Below are 16,828 nucleotides of genomic sequence, written 5' to 3' on the forward strand. Positions count from 1 at the left end.
AATCTGGCAGGAAGCCAGGACACCAAGCCTTCACCCCCAAGCATGGTGGTGCCTGAGGGACATGAATCACATCTGCTGGTGCCAGCACTGCTGCTGTGACACCCTCAGTCCTGTTCCAGCCCCTGCTCCCACGGGGCCCCACTCATGCCCCATGAAGTGCCTCAGACTCATGCCCCCCATCAAGTTCTCTTCCCCAAGAGAAAACTGTTCTGCTTCATGCCAGCACTCATTACTTTGCATTACTGATTTGTCTTAGGGGGTCATGACAACCTCTTCATTTTATAAACAAGCCAGTTAGCAGAGCTAGATGAAAAATTGGCCACTTACATTATAAAACTGTAGTTTTTTAAGAATTGCTTCAAAGCAAAGCCCTATGCCAAATGCATTTAGATGAGATTAACTAATTTTGCCTAACATTTTCTAGGCAGTATTTCCATAAAAGCAACACTATGAGATAGTAAGGATGCTGAGATCTGATAAATGACCAAAATAAGGGTGGCTTAGAAATTACATTTCCCACAGAGGAAAGAAATTAATCAAGTTGAACTTATCTCAAAAATCAAGCTCCTATTAGATACATAAAAAAGGTCTTCTTATGAAGGTAGTAACTACTCTCAATAGCTATGGAGTTTCCCTGAATTGAATTCTAGGGAAAAAAAGAAGATTTTACAGAATATCTGTATTTTTTTTTAGTTAAAATTACCCAGACTGGCTCCAGGCACTCATGATCTCTGGTGAGAGCTCTCATCTCCATGCAGACTGATAACCTAGTGGGGGATACCTTCTCCCAAAATTATTTTTCTTTTCTGTACAACTCTTTATGGCTATATATTTTACCCGACTCCAGTCCCAAACCCTGGCATGTCCCTGACAGTCCCAGCCCCATGGGCTGGGGAATGACACCCACTATGCTGGTGTGGGATATCATTACAGCTTCTTCACCTCTCCCTCTGAGGAGATAGGGGACAAAGGCATTCTACCAAAGCTGTGTGAAAACTGATTTTCTTCAGTTAACCTCAAAAAGAAGCAGCAGTTCGGAATTCTAGAGGGAAGGAGCATGCCGGAGCTCTCCAAACAATGACAGTGGCGTGAGTTCAAGGCAGGGTCTTCACTGCTATAATTTTTTTTGGAGACATGGAAAGCAATTGGCCTCGTCACTTTGTGGGAGGAAGGTCCCTGACAGGGAAAGGAAGCAGTGACAGCCTCAAGGAATCTGATAGCAGTGATAACTCTCTGGGGCTGACCTTGGCCACGTGCAGAAAGGTTGTGTGCCATCCACGGGGTGGCTGGAAGGGTGCTGAGTATCCAGAGAGGACATACACAGTAATAACTCTGCAGGTGCTGCTCCAGCCTCCAGGGACCTATGGCCCAAGCTGTGCATGTCCCCAGCTTGTGGCCAAGCATTGAAACTGCTCTGCCAGCAGCTGGAGATGGCTGGTCCCTGCCAGGCTTTCAGACCTGCTAGTGTCTCAAAATACCAAATGTGGTACCAAAAAGCGGACATAAAAATAAAACTATATATTGCATGTAAGTTGCTTAATTACAGACATTCTTCAGTTACAAATTTTGTGGCAGCTGAGGATCTGCTGCTTTGTATGCAGAAAGGACAGGTTGAGTCTTAGAATATTAACAAAGCTTCCAGGTAATGATTAAAAGATGTAAGTGCCACACCTGAGGCATAAACAAATTGAATCACAGTTCACATTTCCTGAAATTTAGCCATTATTTCCAGTTAACAGGTCATTGACTGAAGTCTCCGGATATCCTGAGCATATTTGTTTCACTCTTTACAGAATTCATCATTTTTAAACTTTTTTTTTTTGGCATTATTAAAAATAGAGCTGCTTTTCATGTTTTCATGCAATCTTTTTTCACACAGTCCATAGATTTAAGGCATGTTTTTTGCTCAAAAACAAATGTGTTCTGAGCTCTTCAATGAGTGTCAGGGAATTTTTCCTGATGGGTGCATCCCCAGGACATATGAGGAATGAGTTAATGCAGAGCCACATGCCAACCTGGAACACAGGAAATGACGGATCAGTGTCCTAAATCAGCACACGTGATAGCAGTCACATAAACCATGTATGAGTGGGATGATGAATTGTATCATTTACAGTATGCAAAAGGTTGCTTAACTTTTTTTCCCCTCCAAACTGAGGGTTAGCAGTAAATGGTCAAAAGCTAATGCATTGTATTAGCTCTTCTTTAGAAGAATATTAAAATCTTAAATACAAAGTGTCATAGGTAGTAAAGACACCGCTAAGTGTTTTGAGCTAATAAATTGTAAGGAAAAGAAAGTAGTGTAGTTATTTAACGTTTCTCCCAAGAAATTCTTTCTTTCCATTTATTAATCATATCTAGGCAATTCCTAGCTTAGCAATACATTCAAAGTAGATTACTTGAAGCTAAATTTGAACTTCATTCAAATTCAGTTCTCCTATACCATAGAAAAGTATAAGGGCTGATCTTTAAATTACATGTTTTCCTCCATGAGGAAAAACCAGTAGTCAGTATATGCAAGAATGCAGTTAAAATACTGGCACTAGCAAAGGATTTCTCAGATTTTTTTTCCCCCATATTTCTAGAGTTTCACTGGAAAATATGCTGTCTGACCTCCTGAGGGAGCAAAGCATCTTCTCCACAAATTATGTTGGAGAGCCTGGAAGGAAAGCAGCCATTTGCTTCAGTGTTGTGCTCTGTGGGTTGCTAATTTGCGTTTCTGCAAAATGGAACCAGTTTCAAGTGCCTCAAATGATTCCAATCAGGTGCTGATATTTCCAGATAAGAAGAACATTAACTCCTATGTTGTCTTTCTCTGCAGCTTCAGCAGGCCAGTTCTTAGCCCTCTGCTTACCAATATCACCACATATTTACACTAGCTCTTGTTCTCAGCACCAAGTGGCTGGAATTACTGGGAGGATTTCTACACCATAGGGAAGAACATGTTTTTTTATGAGACAGAAGCAGTTCAGTAGAAGAATTGAAAAAGTGTAACTTTTACAGGCCTTGAGGAAAGAATAGCAAGTGTTACAAGGACTATTTAATGGGGTAAAGCCCCCTCAGGGATCTGAAACCCTCAAGAGCCTGTTGAAAGAAGGAAATTAATCCAAGGATGTCTTTCCAGTCAGGTTATATGAAGAGGGTTTTTTTCTAGTGGCTGACTGTGAGGGAGATGTGATGGTACTCCTGCATGGCTGAGCAGCTGGAGTCCAGAACCCCCATATACTGATGGATCCTGACAACTATCATGGCCTTTGAAGGTCAATGACTGAAGTCAGGCCTGGTCTTTGTCCCACTGATCCTCAAGCCCAGTTGAACCAAGGCACTGAGCCTGCTTGGTCCATAAATCCCAGCTCCTGCTCTGGGGAATAAGTGGATGCCAAACAGAATTAATGCCAAACCCACAAGTTTCACAAATTTCATTATGACTTACTGAAGGATCATGATCACCTTCTGCAAGAACTGGTGAGGGAGTCAGCATGAAAACTGACAAAGGCCACCCTGGCTTCACATCATTCTTCCCTGAGAAATTCTGCTGGGGTTTCTCAGAGAAAGAAAAGCACCTACAGCATTTTGCCATTGGTAATAAAGTAACGCTTCTAATTGAGGTCATTCAGTGCAACAAAAAATCAGTCCCTTCCCAATTAATGCGAGGAGAGGTGGCAGTTCATCACTTGTGTAATGAGCTTAGTAACAGCTAATGTTCACTTAATACTCTTATTGGTGGTTGACCACGAAATAAAGCCAGGTTGGTTGGGATTAGTGGCTCAATGCCAAGGATATCTGGGTTTGAAGACAGCCACTTTAATTTTCAGAGTTCATTATTATTGCTAGGATCTGGTGGTGTTATTTCCATAGCAGCACTAGGAAGCCTTTGTTACTTACCACTGTATATAAGTACATAAGTACAAAATTGTGACCATTGCCACAGGCAGTTTGTCACTGTGGGGGGGAACACACCCAAATGGCCTCATGGTACCACTGCTGAAGGACTGGGGTACTACTTATGAGTCTTGTAGATTTTAAAAATATTGTTATTATTATTAACATAATAATCATACTTTTAAAATTATTAATATTATTATTATTATTATTATTATCATCATCATCATCACCAACATGGACTGGATTTTTCTCAGTTCAACAGATATCCATCTAAAAGACAAATGAAGCAAGAAGCTACAGAGCAGATTAACAAAAGTAATGGTAATGGACACTCAGTCCTGAGAATTGTCTTTTGAGCTTTGAGTTTCAGCTGTCCTCTGTGGTTCAGTTTATTGTGTTCATCGCTTTGTTACATTTTTAAGGTGAAAAAATAAACAAACCCTCCTCAAGGTAGGATCATACTATTACATACATATATAGATCTCTTGAGGATGAGCACATTCATCTTGCTTTCTGGTTCAATTTTGAAAATACATTGTCCACACTGTTTGCTGCTGTTCCTATGCTGCTCCCATTAGCGTGACTGTGAGCTCCAAAGGGGAGCACATCGACAGATCTGGGGCAGAATGAATTTTCAGAGGGGAGCACAGTGTTTGGACATGTGAGAAGGGGCCTGATGCAGTGGTGTCATTCACTCACAATGTGTATTTTTTCTGATCTGGGCTGCATCAGAAGCACAAGTGAGTCAAAAAGCAGTTTGCTTCTGCACTTGGATCAGCTTCCTCTCCTGTTTGACTGGCATTTAAACAAAGGCTGGTTTCTCAGGGTGGCCTTTATTACATCATACAAAACCAAGCAGCAAGCTGCCACAACGTCACTTACTGCAGAGCATTGCTGCACAACCTTCACTAATGAACAGAAGCAGCCAAAATCCTCCTAACACTAAGGAAGGAGATATTTCTCTACATCTGATGTCTTTCACTTCTTCTGTTCTGAGTTATAAATACTCTGGTGCATGAGCTCAGATGAATAATGCTCATACTACAAATAACTAAAGCTAAGGATCTTTATATTTAAAGGTGAAGAATCATTTATTTTGGAATGTGTAGTGTTTTTTTCTTTTGTTTTGTTTAGCAGCTTTTGAAAGTGAACAAAACCTTCTATGAAGGAATTGAAATTATGGGGTTGTGGTTATAATTTCAAATCTAGAAACTCAGGTATGGATTTCTATCCAGTTTAAGTAAAAAAGAAGGGGAGGGGGAGGGATAAACCCTGTAACTGAATTATGTCAGCAAAACCCTTCTAACTGATCATTCTGTTTTCTCATCAATGCTGGGGTTTCTTTTGTCTTCTCTGCAGCTCTACCATTAAGAAACTGTTCTGATTGCACTGTTCAAATCCAGACAGGGAATTTGAGATTTTATTGTTCCCCTTTTGCTAGGCTGTGGTTAGTAATGGCTTATGCAACATTTCATAACCCAATTGTAGTCTAGTATCTATCTCCTTGAGAAAGACAAGTTTGACCCTTTTTTTTTCACAAAATAACTCCTCAATTCATCTCTTCTTGGCAGAGCTGTACTGATTTAAACACAAGAATAAGAAATTAAGTCAACACAGGGAGGATCAGTTTTGAGTAACTGCACACTTGCAATACAATGCAGACACCTCTTTGTTTTGAAAGTGCTAAAGTAAAAAGATAAATTTTTGCTTTGCTCTCTCATAAAACAACTTTGAGAAGCAATGTTAAGAAAACTATGAGATGCATCAGCAATAAATATTTCTGGCATATCGAGGGATTTCTTCATTAGAGACAGTATGACACACAAATTCAAGACTGATAAGATTATTGGTGCCAATCTTGCCCATGGCCATGTGCACGACTGTCTTGTTACTGCAAGTATTTAGCACGGAGCCTTTCTCACCCGCCTTTTAAATTTTTCTCTGCTAAAACACTGCAGGCCAAAACCAGTCATTTTGTATTTGGCTGTTACCTGTTACCATTCCTTTCTTTTCCAGCTAGTGAGCAGCTTAACCCCTGTGGTGCCTTCTCTACTTTTTCCTCTGGTGTTCACATTAAAATAGGTCGTGTTTAATATTCTGCACTTTTGAATGGGGACTATGACTGCTGAAAAGCAAAAATTGTAACTACTTTAAATAGGCTACAACACAATATGTAGATTTAACAAGATGCATATCACTTGTTTCACAGTTCCTCATTGAAATGCCTTTTTCCTAGGCACCAACTTTGCCCAGTCACCAACTCCAAAACCCAGTATGTAGCTCCTGTTGGCATGTTGCACATTGGTGCTTCAGCAAAGTGAAAGGAGCAGAGCCTCTAAAAGGCAGGGCTACTGCAACAGTAGGTCTGGCACTTCAGTACAAAGCAGGAATAAAACCAAGTTCTATCAAACGAGTTCTATCAGGAGAAGGCTGGATGATGTTAATTATGAGCCTACACAAACACTTAGGACTATGCATGACTGACTGTTAATACACAATGGACTGTCCACATCTTCAGTGGAAGGCTTGGACACAGATCAAGCATAGAAACTCACTTGTGTTTTCAGCTTGTGCAACCAGTTATTTCTTCATTTCAAGTAAATATAAACTGCCTCCAGCCTTTCTTAGGTTTGTCACCCCCTAAATAACTTTACTCACTCTTCAAGCATTCCCCTAAAATACTATGGGGATGGCCATTGTAATGGCTTTGAAAGAAATCCCAACAAGTCCAAAGACACCTCCATCTGGAGTGCTGTGGGCAGGACACTGCCAGTGCATCCTACTGGTGGCAGCTTTATTTATTTGTCATCTGTAAGACCTGCTCCAGAGCTGCAGCCCAGCTTGCTGCCTATGCTCTGTCCCCCATAAAATACAGGTTATGTGGTCTGAGAGAGAATGGTAAGCATGTAATTTAGGCTCAGATTTACTCCACAGCACTTGTGTTTAATATTCTAGACAGTACATTTGCAACAGTAAATATCTCTCCAGTTATATTCAACCTGCACATCATGTACTTGCCAATTTAAGAAGTAGTATTTTCCAGTTCATTTAAGTGAGCATGAAGAATGAGTTACACCAAACTATAGATAATGTTGGTTCACAAGTAGCCATGAAATTTTCATGCTTATGGATTAAAGCCAAAGTTGCTTTTCTGTTTGAATGCAGCAGCACTTTGTTCCTGTTACCACCTAAACCACCAGGCTCCAGTTTTGACAGTTTTATCACAAAGAACTCCCTGGCCCCTCTGGCTGGGATGCATTTTGTGCTTTTTACCATCATGCACCATAACTGTGTCTTTATTAATAAATGCCTTCAGCTCCTCACTCATTTTATTAAGATCTGGCTCCCACAAATACTTGGCATCTTCACAGGCTTGCTTGGGAATGGATGATTCAAACATCCACATCAGACATGAACTTCCTTACATACTATTCTCAGTGGCTTTGTATCACCACCCTGAGTGCCCCAAGTCCAACCATCACACTTCCTCTCTGCCTCCATGCCACTCATCTTCTAACCCATTTGTTTTGGTTGAACAAGACCCTATCATCCTTTAATCTATATCTAGCTGTTATATCCAAACCTGCTCAGAGCCACTACTCATCTCCTGTTGTCCCCCACAGTTCTATCATTTAGGATATTCATGCAACAGTGCTATAGCCCTTCCCTGCAAAAAAAAACTACTAGATTGGGCCAAATGGAAATACAAATACTCTTTCCAAAACCAGTTCTGTTGGAGACATCACAGCCAAAATGCATCTCCAAAACTCTGATACTCCAAGCACCCAAAATATTTAGCTGCATGCCTTTCTCCCAAAATGTCCTTTATGTGTTTGTTCTTCTATATTTAACTTTTACTCCCTATTTGATGAATTTTTTTGTGCAATTAAAAAAAAACCTGCATCAACTAGATGGCAAATCCACCGCTGGGTTTCCCCACTGTTACAGTGGTTCACAGTATTAACCTTACTTACCTCCCAAGTTCCATAAGCGTTGGTCATGAGAAGTTTCTCAATGCTTGTGAAAACATCCTTTCATATTTGCCCATTTTCCCCCCTATTTCTCAAGGGAATACAGTGCCTTGGACTACATGGCTATATTGCTGCAAGTGCTCACTGCTCTAAAAATTCCCCAAGCTGGCAGAACTGCCATTCTTTGCCCAGTGCTACACACATGTCCCTCCTTCCCTGCATACAACCACTCTTGTTACCTGTAATAAAATCTTATCTCAAAAAAGCAGCCACATTAATGTCTGCAGTGAAGTACCTTCAGATTATGCAATATCCATGTTCAAGAGATCTCTTCTCTATATTACACACTTGAAAAAACTTCATAAACATCAAAATCTAAAACCATATATTTTACTTCCATATATATGTGTTTATATGCATATATTTAGATAATCATATATCATTCAACTTTTTTTTCACCCCAAAATAACAGTTTATGAAGCAGAATAAATAACATCAAATAGGCAAAGTGTGATCCAACAGCAAGCCCTCTCACAAATGTTTTTTATCCATAGTGCAGGGAAATAATTTCAGTCTGGAGACTGTAAAATCCATTTGTAGTTCAAAGTATTTTATTAGGTTTCTTTTCACATTCAATAACTTTGAATGTGACAAAATGACAACACTTCCTTGGAAGCTTTACATAGCTAGCAGCACTTCTACTTACTGTCTCATACACTGAAACAGTGACTGTCACCAATATATCTGCCTTTGTACATCAGAACTGAGCATAATAGAATAATAGAATCATTTAAGTTAGAAAAGACCTTTAAGATCATCAAGTCCAACTGTTAATCCAGCAGTGACAAGTCCGCCACTAAACCATGTCCCCCAGCACCTCATCTACACATCTTAGCAGCTCTAGCATTTCCCTGGGCAGCCTGTTCCAATGCCTGACAGCCCTCTCAGTGAATTTTTTTTTCCTAATATCCAATCTAAACCTCCCTTGGCAAACTTGAAGCCATTTCCTTTTATCATATCACTTGTCACTTGGGAGACTGACCCCTACCTTGCTGCAGCCTCTTTTCTGTCAGAGAGAAAATGTGATTACACAAAACAGCATTTTGACGCTATCCTTAAAACAAGATGCCAATTTAGCACAATTTAAACACAAAGATTTCAAAGCACTGAGACAAAGATCAACTTGAGGCTGAAATACAAGTTTTCCCTGCTTTCACCAGCCTTGATGCTACTTACTAAACACGGCAAGGGGTCCATATAATGCTGAAGAAAGTATCTCATCATTTAATGCTGTGAACAAGACTCTGAGCTATGCTGCCCATGCCCTTTCTTCATTCATATCCAACCACTAAATGTTGCCTCTGCAGCTTCCCATTTTGTTTGCCTCATCCCAATTATGATTATATTTAACACCAAAATTTAAACAGCATGTTTTAGACAAGTGAACCAATCCAGAACTGTATGTTTAACATTAAGCCAAGAACACACAATTTGAGTAATAAAGTATTTTAAAGACAGAATTCAATTTTCATTGTATTTTTATTCTTGCTTCTTAATCAAACCCACACGGAATGCATTGTATTTAATGAAACTACAAGACTAATATTTCAACAAACCAGCCAGTACATAAGCCCACAACTGAGCTTAAGTTGAAGAGGTTATTTTAAAAATTTTGAAAAAGCCTTTTATGAGACAAACACCCTCCTGCAGGCTTGGACCTGCTTTCTCTTCTCTTTCAGGACAGATCTCTCCTTAAACATTTAGCTTTGTCTCCATGCATCTATTCCTTGCTTTTCAGTTCTGGTTTGGATTTGACTGGTTAAGAACACATGAGGTTGGAAATCAAAGCAGTTGTCATCCATTTATTTCCTTACAATGCTGTTGCCTGAAACTTTTACTGTGAAGGACTTCCCTCCTTGTTTAAGACACCACTAGTATTGATTCTTCACTGCGCAATGGTTAAAGCACAGTTCCTCTTTCTTGGCAGCATGTCCTCATTCTCTCTAAAGAGATAGCTAATTACAGTTTGCCAGCAATTGTTTATGAGTACTGCAGGTCCTCACTGGGTTAGCTAACATATTTGAACTAATGAATTTAGTTCAAATATGTTAGCTAACCCAGTGAATTTACATGATATAAGCCATAAGAATCCAGAATTTGAAGTCCACTTTTATTTTCAAATTAATGCACAAGACAAATTTAAGACCCGTGTTATGTAAGTAGAGTACTTTATGGATATTATGTTTCAGGTACTTATTAAAATATCTCAAAAGACATGAGCTCCTCACAGTGTGAGTGTACACAAGGCTCCCAAATTAGTTTGGTCAATGTCGAGTCCAGCAGTATAACATATAGAAAAGTACTTAACAAATCATGGTCACATGGGTGTTAAACTTTAGAGCAGAGCCTAAATCTTGCTCCTTTGGCAATTTCCACAGCCTCTTCCATCCACCACCCTCTGCCTTGTCCTCTCCCCCTTTTTTCTTCTCTTCACAGATGTATCTACATCTCCTTGCTCCTCCTGATCCCCAAGCCATACCTACAGGCAAGTGCAGTATGTTACACAGCTGCAGCAAAGCAAATACTCCCCAGCACTCTTGCTCTTCAAGGCAAGGACTACAAGAGTTTCACAACTCATGTGAAATGCACCTTCTCTCCAAGCCTTGCTGTACACTATCAGCCTCTTGCCTTGATGGCTCTGTGGGGGGGTTACAGTGATAAAATTCACTGAAGACTAAACAAGAGCAACCTTGAAAAGGAGTCAGGGCAGCCAAGCAGATATTCTTTACTATTTGAAGCCTTCATATCTACCCAACATCTTCCACTGCAAGAAGTGCCCACCACCGACATTTCTGCCCTGGCAAGGTCCTCCCCTCTGTATGGAATTGTGGTTTGCCACACTTTTCCCCCACCTCAGAACAGCTCCTTTTCCTTGGTGAAGGGGCAGGGAGCAGGTCTCACTGGCATTGGTGCCATCTGGTTAAGAGCTGCTATCATACCAGAAATATTTTATCAGTCTATTAACATCACTGCACTGGGAAGGCCTTATGCAAAAATTTCTGAGCTTCAGTTGCTTCCTCAGGCCCAACCATAACTTAAAAGCAAAACCATAATTTTAGGACAATAAGAGTCACTAGGAAAATAAGAATCCCTCTGCATTAAACACATATTTAAGACTGCACTTGACTACTTATGTAGGTTAAAGCAAGAACATGCCTCTGATGGGATTCAATTTTTTAGAACTCAAGCTAAGTAACACTGGAGTCAAAGGTGATCACTATGTGCTTTACATTACATTTATTCAGATTAATATTGATCTTCTGTAACCCTTCTCCCCCTCTGCTTTATTAATGAAAGGATAATTCATGTGACAGTAAGTAGCAAGAAGAAACTGAGAACAGGGAGAACACAGTAGGAAAGGTAAAACAGTTTTCGGCATATAAAGTGAGGAAAAGAATTACAGAACCACAGAATGGTTCAGGTTGGAAAAAACTCCAGAGGTCATCTGGTCCAACCCCCATGCTCAAGAATGGCCACTGAGAGCAAGCTGCCCAGAACTGTACCCAGACAGCTTTTGGATATCTTCAAGTGTGGGGACTTTGCAATCTCCCTGGTTACACTGTAAAAGTGCTCGCTCACCATCACAATGAAAAGTTATTTCCTGATATTCAGACAGGCCTCCTGCATCTCAGTTTGTGAAAGAAGACATTTAAGGATGGCAGCTGATTGCTGTACATTTCCACAAACTGCAACCATCCTTCCTCTGCCTCTCCCAAGGAAGCAGCACCTGAGGGAATTGTTTCAGATAGTCAGAATTTTGGTATGTCCTATTGGGAGCTACAAGTCAATACAGCAAAAGTGTAGCACCCACTGCAATTGAACTTACTTGCCTTTATGGATTTAGACAGCTCCAAATCACCCAGTTGCCAAAATTCAGAGTATTAAACAGCTTCTGCTTGCCTAAATGGCACTACTTGCACAGCTTAAATATGCCACTGCCATTATTTTGAGTCTGCCATACTGCTAATGATGTTTCCAAAACTAGTGCTGCTAGATTTTACTGTCCAAGTGGGTCAATGTTCAGCACTGAGACTTACTTTCATTAAAAATAAAAATTCATCCTTTGACTACAGCTGGAGAACACTCATAAGAGCTCTGCAACAGATCAAGTATTGGTGCAAGAATGTAGTTTCCAAAACTTTAAAGGTAACAGCCATTAGGGTAAAAAATGTCACTGCACAAATAGGTAGCATTGCCTCACAGCCTAGAAAAACTCAAAATAAAGTGGCAGTCATTCACCAATCATCCCATTCTGCTTTTTACAAGGCTCAGGATTCTGTATGCTCATTTCAGCAAGTCACTATATACATATATATAATTCAGCAAGTAATTACTTTGAGTCAGCTACATGAAACCAAGGTTTAGCTCCCTCACTCTGCAACTAATTAGGATGAGGTTTAAGCACACCACTTCTAATACTTTAAATACAGGCTCAACCATTCCAAGCTATCTTCAGTAATATTAGCACCAGTATTCCAAGAAATAAATCCTGGTCCTAGTAAAGACTATTTGCAGTGTACAGTCAGCACAATGGGTACCTGGCTCGTTTCCACTTTGCCAGTTACACAATGTAAGAAAATAGCCTTATTTGAATGGCATTTGTCAAATCTTTTTAACTTTTACTTCCCTCACAAAATAAAATTTAAAATACACCTTGGATTGCTCTGCAGTTGGTTTCCACTTCTAAAAACTCACTTATTTATAGCTCAATGCCCTGTTTCTACTGGGACCAGGTTCACCTCCTCTGGCTCCAGCTGCAAGGCAAGTTCTCGACTTCATGGTGCCATTAATTCACCTCAAATACTGCAACCCTACTTCCCATTCTGCAGCTGGCAGATGCACATGGCCTTGTGTTGGTAACTTAGGTATCCTGCAAAACACTTCTATCCTGCTGTCCCAAGATTTTGGGAAAAGACCACCGCTACCACCAGAAACAAAATAAACAAGACTCCAGAAGCTGCTGCTCTAGGTGGGCTTCTGGGACACTTCACTTTATGTGGATCTGGAGAAGTTTCCTGATTATAGCTGCCCAGGCAGCAGATAAATATAAATATACCAGGGTTTTTGGTAGTCAGCTCATTACTTCCAATACTTCATTTGTATTTCATTGAACTCTATGGTCTATTTATAAATTGTTTATCATACAGTTGCTAGAAGACAGTAAATCTACTTCTGTTTCTAATAAAACAACTTAGTTCCACAAAAATACACATGAAAGGCTTGTCCTTTTTATCTCTACTAACAGCATTTTTTGGTACAAGTTAGATTTTTGCTTAAAACTTCAGTTCAAAATCCAGTCTCTGGAAGCTACTCAAGTAAGCACATTCCTCAACTCTATCAGGTCCCGTGGCATCCTGAGACTAACCAGCTACAGGCTGTGCAGCTTGCCTTTACTCTATATTCCCTATGCTCTTAATTATTCTCCCATCACAAAAAAAAACCCAACACTTGAACTTGCACACTTGCTCATCATCCCTCCCAGCAGTGCAAGACATGCCAAAATCTTGGGCATTTAAGGAGATCCCGACCTAGAAGAGAAAAGAAGGCATGAGATAGCACCTTTTCTATTCTAAAATTCTAAGATGTCTCTTTTAAAATTCTGAATTCAAACTTCAGCATCTCTGTACATGTACAAGATTTCAAGCACGTACATATAGCTGAATCAATACATACAGGGAGTCTGGGCCATGCTCAGATCCATTCAGCTTCAACCTTCAGAGTACTTGACAGCAAACTCCTTTCCTGTTCTCCACTTTGCAGAACAATAAATAGGCTGGTATCATTTCCTTTGCCTCTGCTCCTTCAAATAACAGACTTGTACTATTTTGGAAATTTGTGTAATTTACTCAGCATGCTCATTTGCCACTCTTCCAATGAGGGGAAGACTGTAATTGGAATAGACACTCTGAAGTGTCAAAAAGCACTAAAAAATAAAGCAGCAGTTTAGAGTACGTCTCCAGTGATGCACTGGAAGAGAAGCAGACAATGCCAAGCATGGAAAATAATATGTATGAATGCATCTACACAGTTTGGCATTCAGACTCTATATTAAATAGCAACACCAGTTATTTTTCTGTTTTCATTTCCCACATCATCTTCATCAAACACTACTGTCAATAGGTTAGCCAAAGCTTCATCTCCCATTGAAGGCCCCAAGCACCGCTACACACCTCAAGCTTGTTTCCAAAGTCTTATACTGCAAAGAAGTGAGAAAGTTCAAATGCCAGGGTACTGTCAGATTACATACATCTCAGTGCAAGAATAAAGCACAAAATCGGAAGTGCTAGAAAATCTTTTCTAGTCCTATCTGAAGGCCACGTGATTTCCTGTATCAAAGCAGAAGTGTCACCAAAAGGTCACTATTCAAGTATTACTTGTAGGACAGGAGGTACAAGCTGCAGACATGTGGCAAGGACAAGTGAGGACTACCAAGAGGCCAAGCAATACTCACCTTACCTTCAGAACTGGTCAGCTTGACCACCAGGGAAGTAAAGCAGGAAAAAAATTGGCTCCAGCTGCAATTTATGCAATGTCTTTTAAAGAGACAGCAGAAAATTCTTCATTCCCACTGCAGCTGGACTGAGGTTTGCTATCTGCCATCACACCCAGTCCACTACAAGAGGTTTCAGCATCCTGGCCCTCCCCATTCTGGGCTGAATTTATGCTGCAGTAAGCCGAGATCCAAACACATTACACTTACCCCAGATGAGTAAGCCTGTGCTCCAGTCTGTGGGTTTCCAGAACTTGAAGAATCTATATGGAGCTTTAACCACCAAATCTGAGTATCTAAGAAGCCTTTGTAAGATCTACTGTGCCACCAAACCCACCNTTTTTTTTTCTTACAGAGCATACACACTGTCAAATCAATATTCCCGTACACACCCCACCCCCCACCACTCCAAAAGGCTATTTAGTACAAAAATTTGAAACTGTAATTTGCATTACATATCCTGCTAGGCAGGAACCACCCCTAAATTAAATACAGTGGGACTTCAGCCCTGACAGTACAAGGTGTTTCCCTATAACCACACTGATTAAACAGTTTGCAGACACTAGACCTCCAAGTCCTTTTTAGCAGACGTCACACTGCATAACATAAAGCAGCAGGCAATTGGCCAAAAATGGTTAGCAAAAAGGATTCCTTAAACCTCCAGCATCCAAATATAGCCCTAGCTGGTCACATGGGCTGCCATACAGTAAGTGCTCCTCACTTTACCTACCCTTTGATTAAACGTTTTGAGCTAAAAAGCATGTACTTAGAATAGCATTTCAGTTTCCAGCCCAATTCCATGAACCGTATAATCTTGCTGTACCTTCCACATTCAGACTGGCAGAAAGGAAAAGTTGATTCAGGTTTCTAGTGAGCCCAAGGGGGATGATTAGCTAGAAGAAGCTAACAGCATAGGAGACCTCTAACATATATAACGTATACACACACATTTATGTGTGTGTATATACATAAAAATATACATAAAAAGTATAAAAATAAAAGCAATGTATCTGCTGTACAATGCAGCTTCTGTAAAACATATTATTAACATACTCTACAACACATACTGATCTTTAAATAGTCACACCTTACTTCATCTGGCCTCTAGCAATATGTTTTTTCCTATTACTCTCACTATGATGAAAGTGCATCAGCTGATTACATCCACCTCACAAGAACTCCACAGCTTAGTTTACACATCAAGAAACTCTGCAAGATTTCTGAAGAAAGGCAGGCCAGCTACTGTACTGTTGCCAGGTGTCAACTTGAACCGAAGAAAGTTGAGCTTGGCCCTTCCTTTCTCAGCCCTTAAAGCCACTGTCCAAGTAAGTATTGTGCAGGTGTCAAGTAAGTTTACATTATAAAACCTTGCAACTGCACTAATAAATACAACTGTCACTTTTCCTTCCAAAGCCTTCCCCCCCACTATCAGTGAGGATGAAGCCTTGCAGTACTCACTCACAACAAACCTTGTGATCTTTGAATATTCAGAGGCTCGAAGTTGTAGCCATTACTCAAGTTGGAAGTCTGAGATTCCTAAAGAGAAAAACAGCCCAGTACCAGAGGCAAGGCCTAAACCCTGAATTAGCACACTTACTGCATTGTGTTACAGCAGGGCTCGGTGGCACAGATTTTTGCTAGAAACACGGAGCCTTTTATCAAACTCAAGCCCCCAGTTAAGCTGCCATATTCTATTACACACTTAAAAGAAAGCAGAGTCAGGCACAGCATCGAGCACGTTCACATACCCACCACCGGCTCAGCTGCACCGAGCACCACTTAGTTTCACATTTATGCAGAGGCAGCCAGGCCGGCCTGACTGCACTGAAATAACCCTCAGTACCCAGATGTTGCGCTATTTTTACCCAGGAAAAGAAAAAAAGGACACTCAACAAAACTTGAGAGCGGGAGGCCACAACAGCACAGACTTTATTCCGAGGCTGCAGCGCAGGTTTCGGCGCTCGGCAGCGCCCGGGCTCGCCATCCCCGCAGTGACGTGTCCACCTGAGGCTCCGGGGCCGCCGCCGCCGCCGGAGACAAAGTTCTGTAGTGCACTGACTGCTATCGTACCCAGAGTCGGAGTGTCACAGAACTTTGCTTCCGGAGGCTCCAGTCCTCCGCCGGTACCGGCGCCGGGGCCGCCCGCCAGCACAAGTTTCCCTGCCTGGGAAGGGAAGGCGCACACGGTTAGAGGTGGGGAAGGGAGCCCCCTCCTCCTCCGCGGCTCTGCGGGATACCCGCTGCCCGAGGAAGAGGGAGAAGGAGGCGAAGAGATTTTGTTTTCCTTTTTTTTTTTTTTTAATAAATACCCAAAATGCATCCCCCCCCGCACACCTCCCCCAACCCGGAGCTAACGGGCCGCCCTGCGAAAGCCGCGGCCGAGCAGCTGCCCGGAGCGCTGCCGCTGCAGCCAGCGGGAGCC

Source organism: Parus major, chromosome 2 (genome assembly GCF_001522545.3).
Source record: "Parus major isolate Abel chromosome 2, Parus_major1.1, whole genome shotgun sequence".
NCBI classification, from domain to species: domain Eukaryota; kingdom Metazoa; phylum Chordata; class Aves; order Passeriformes; family Paridae; genus Parus; species Parus major.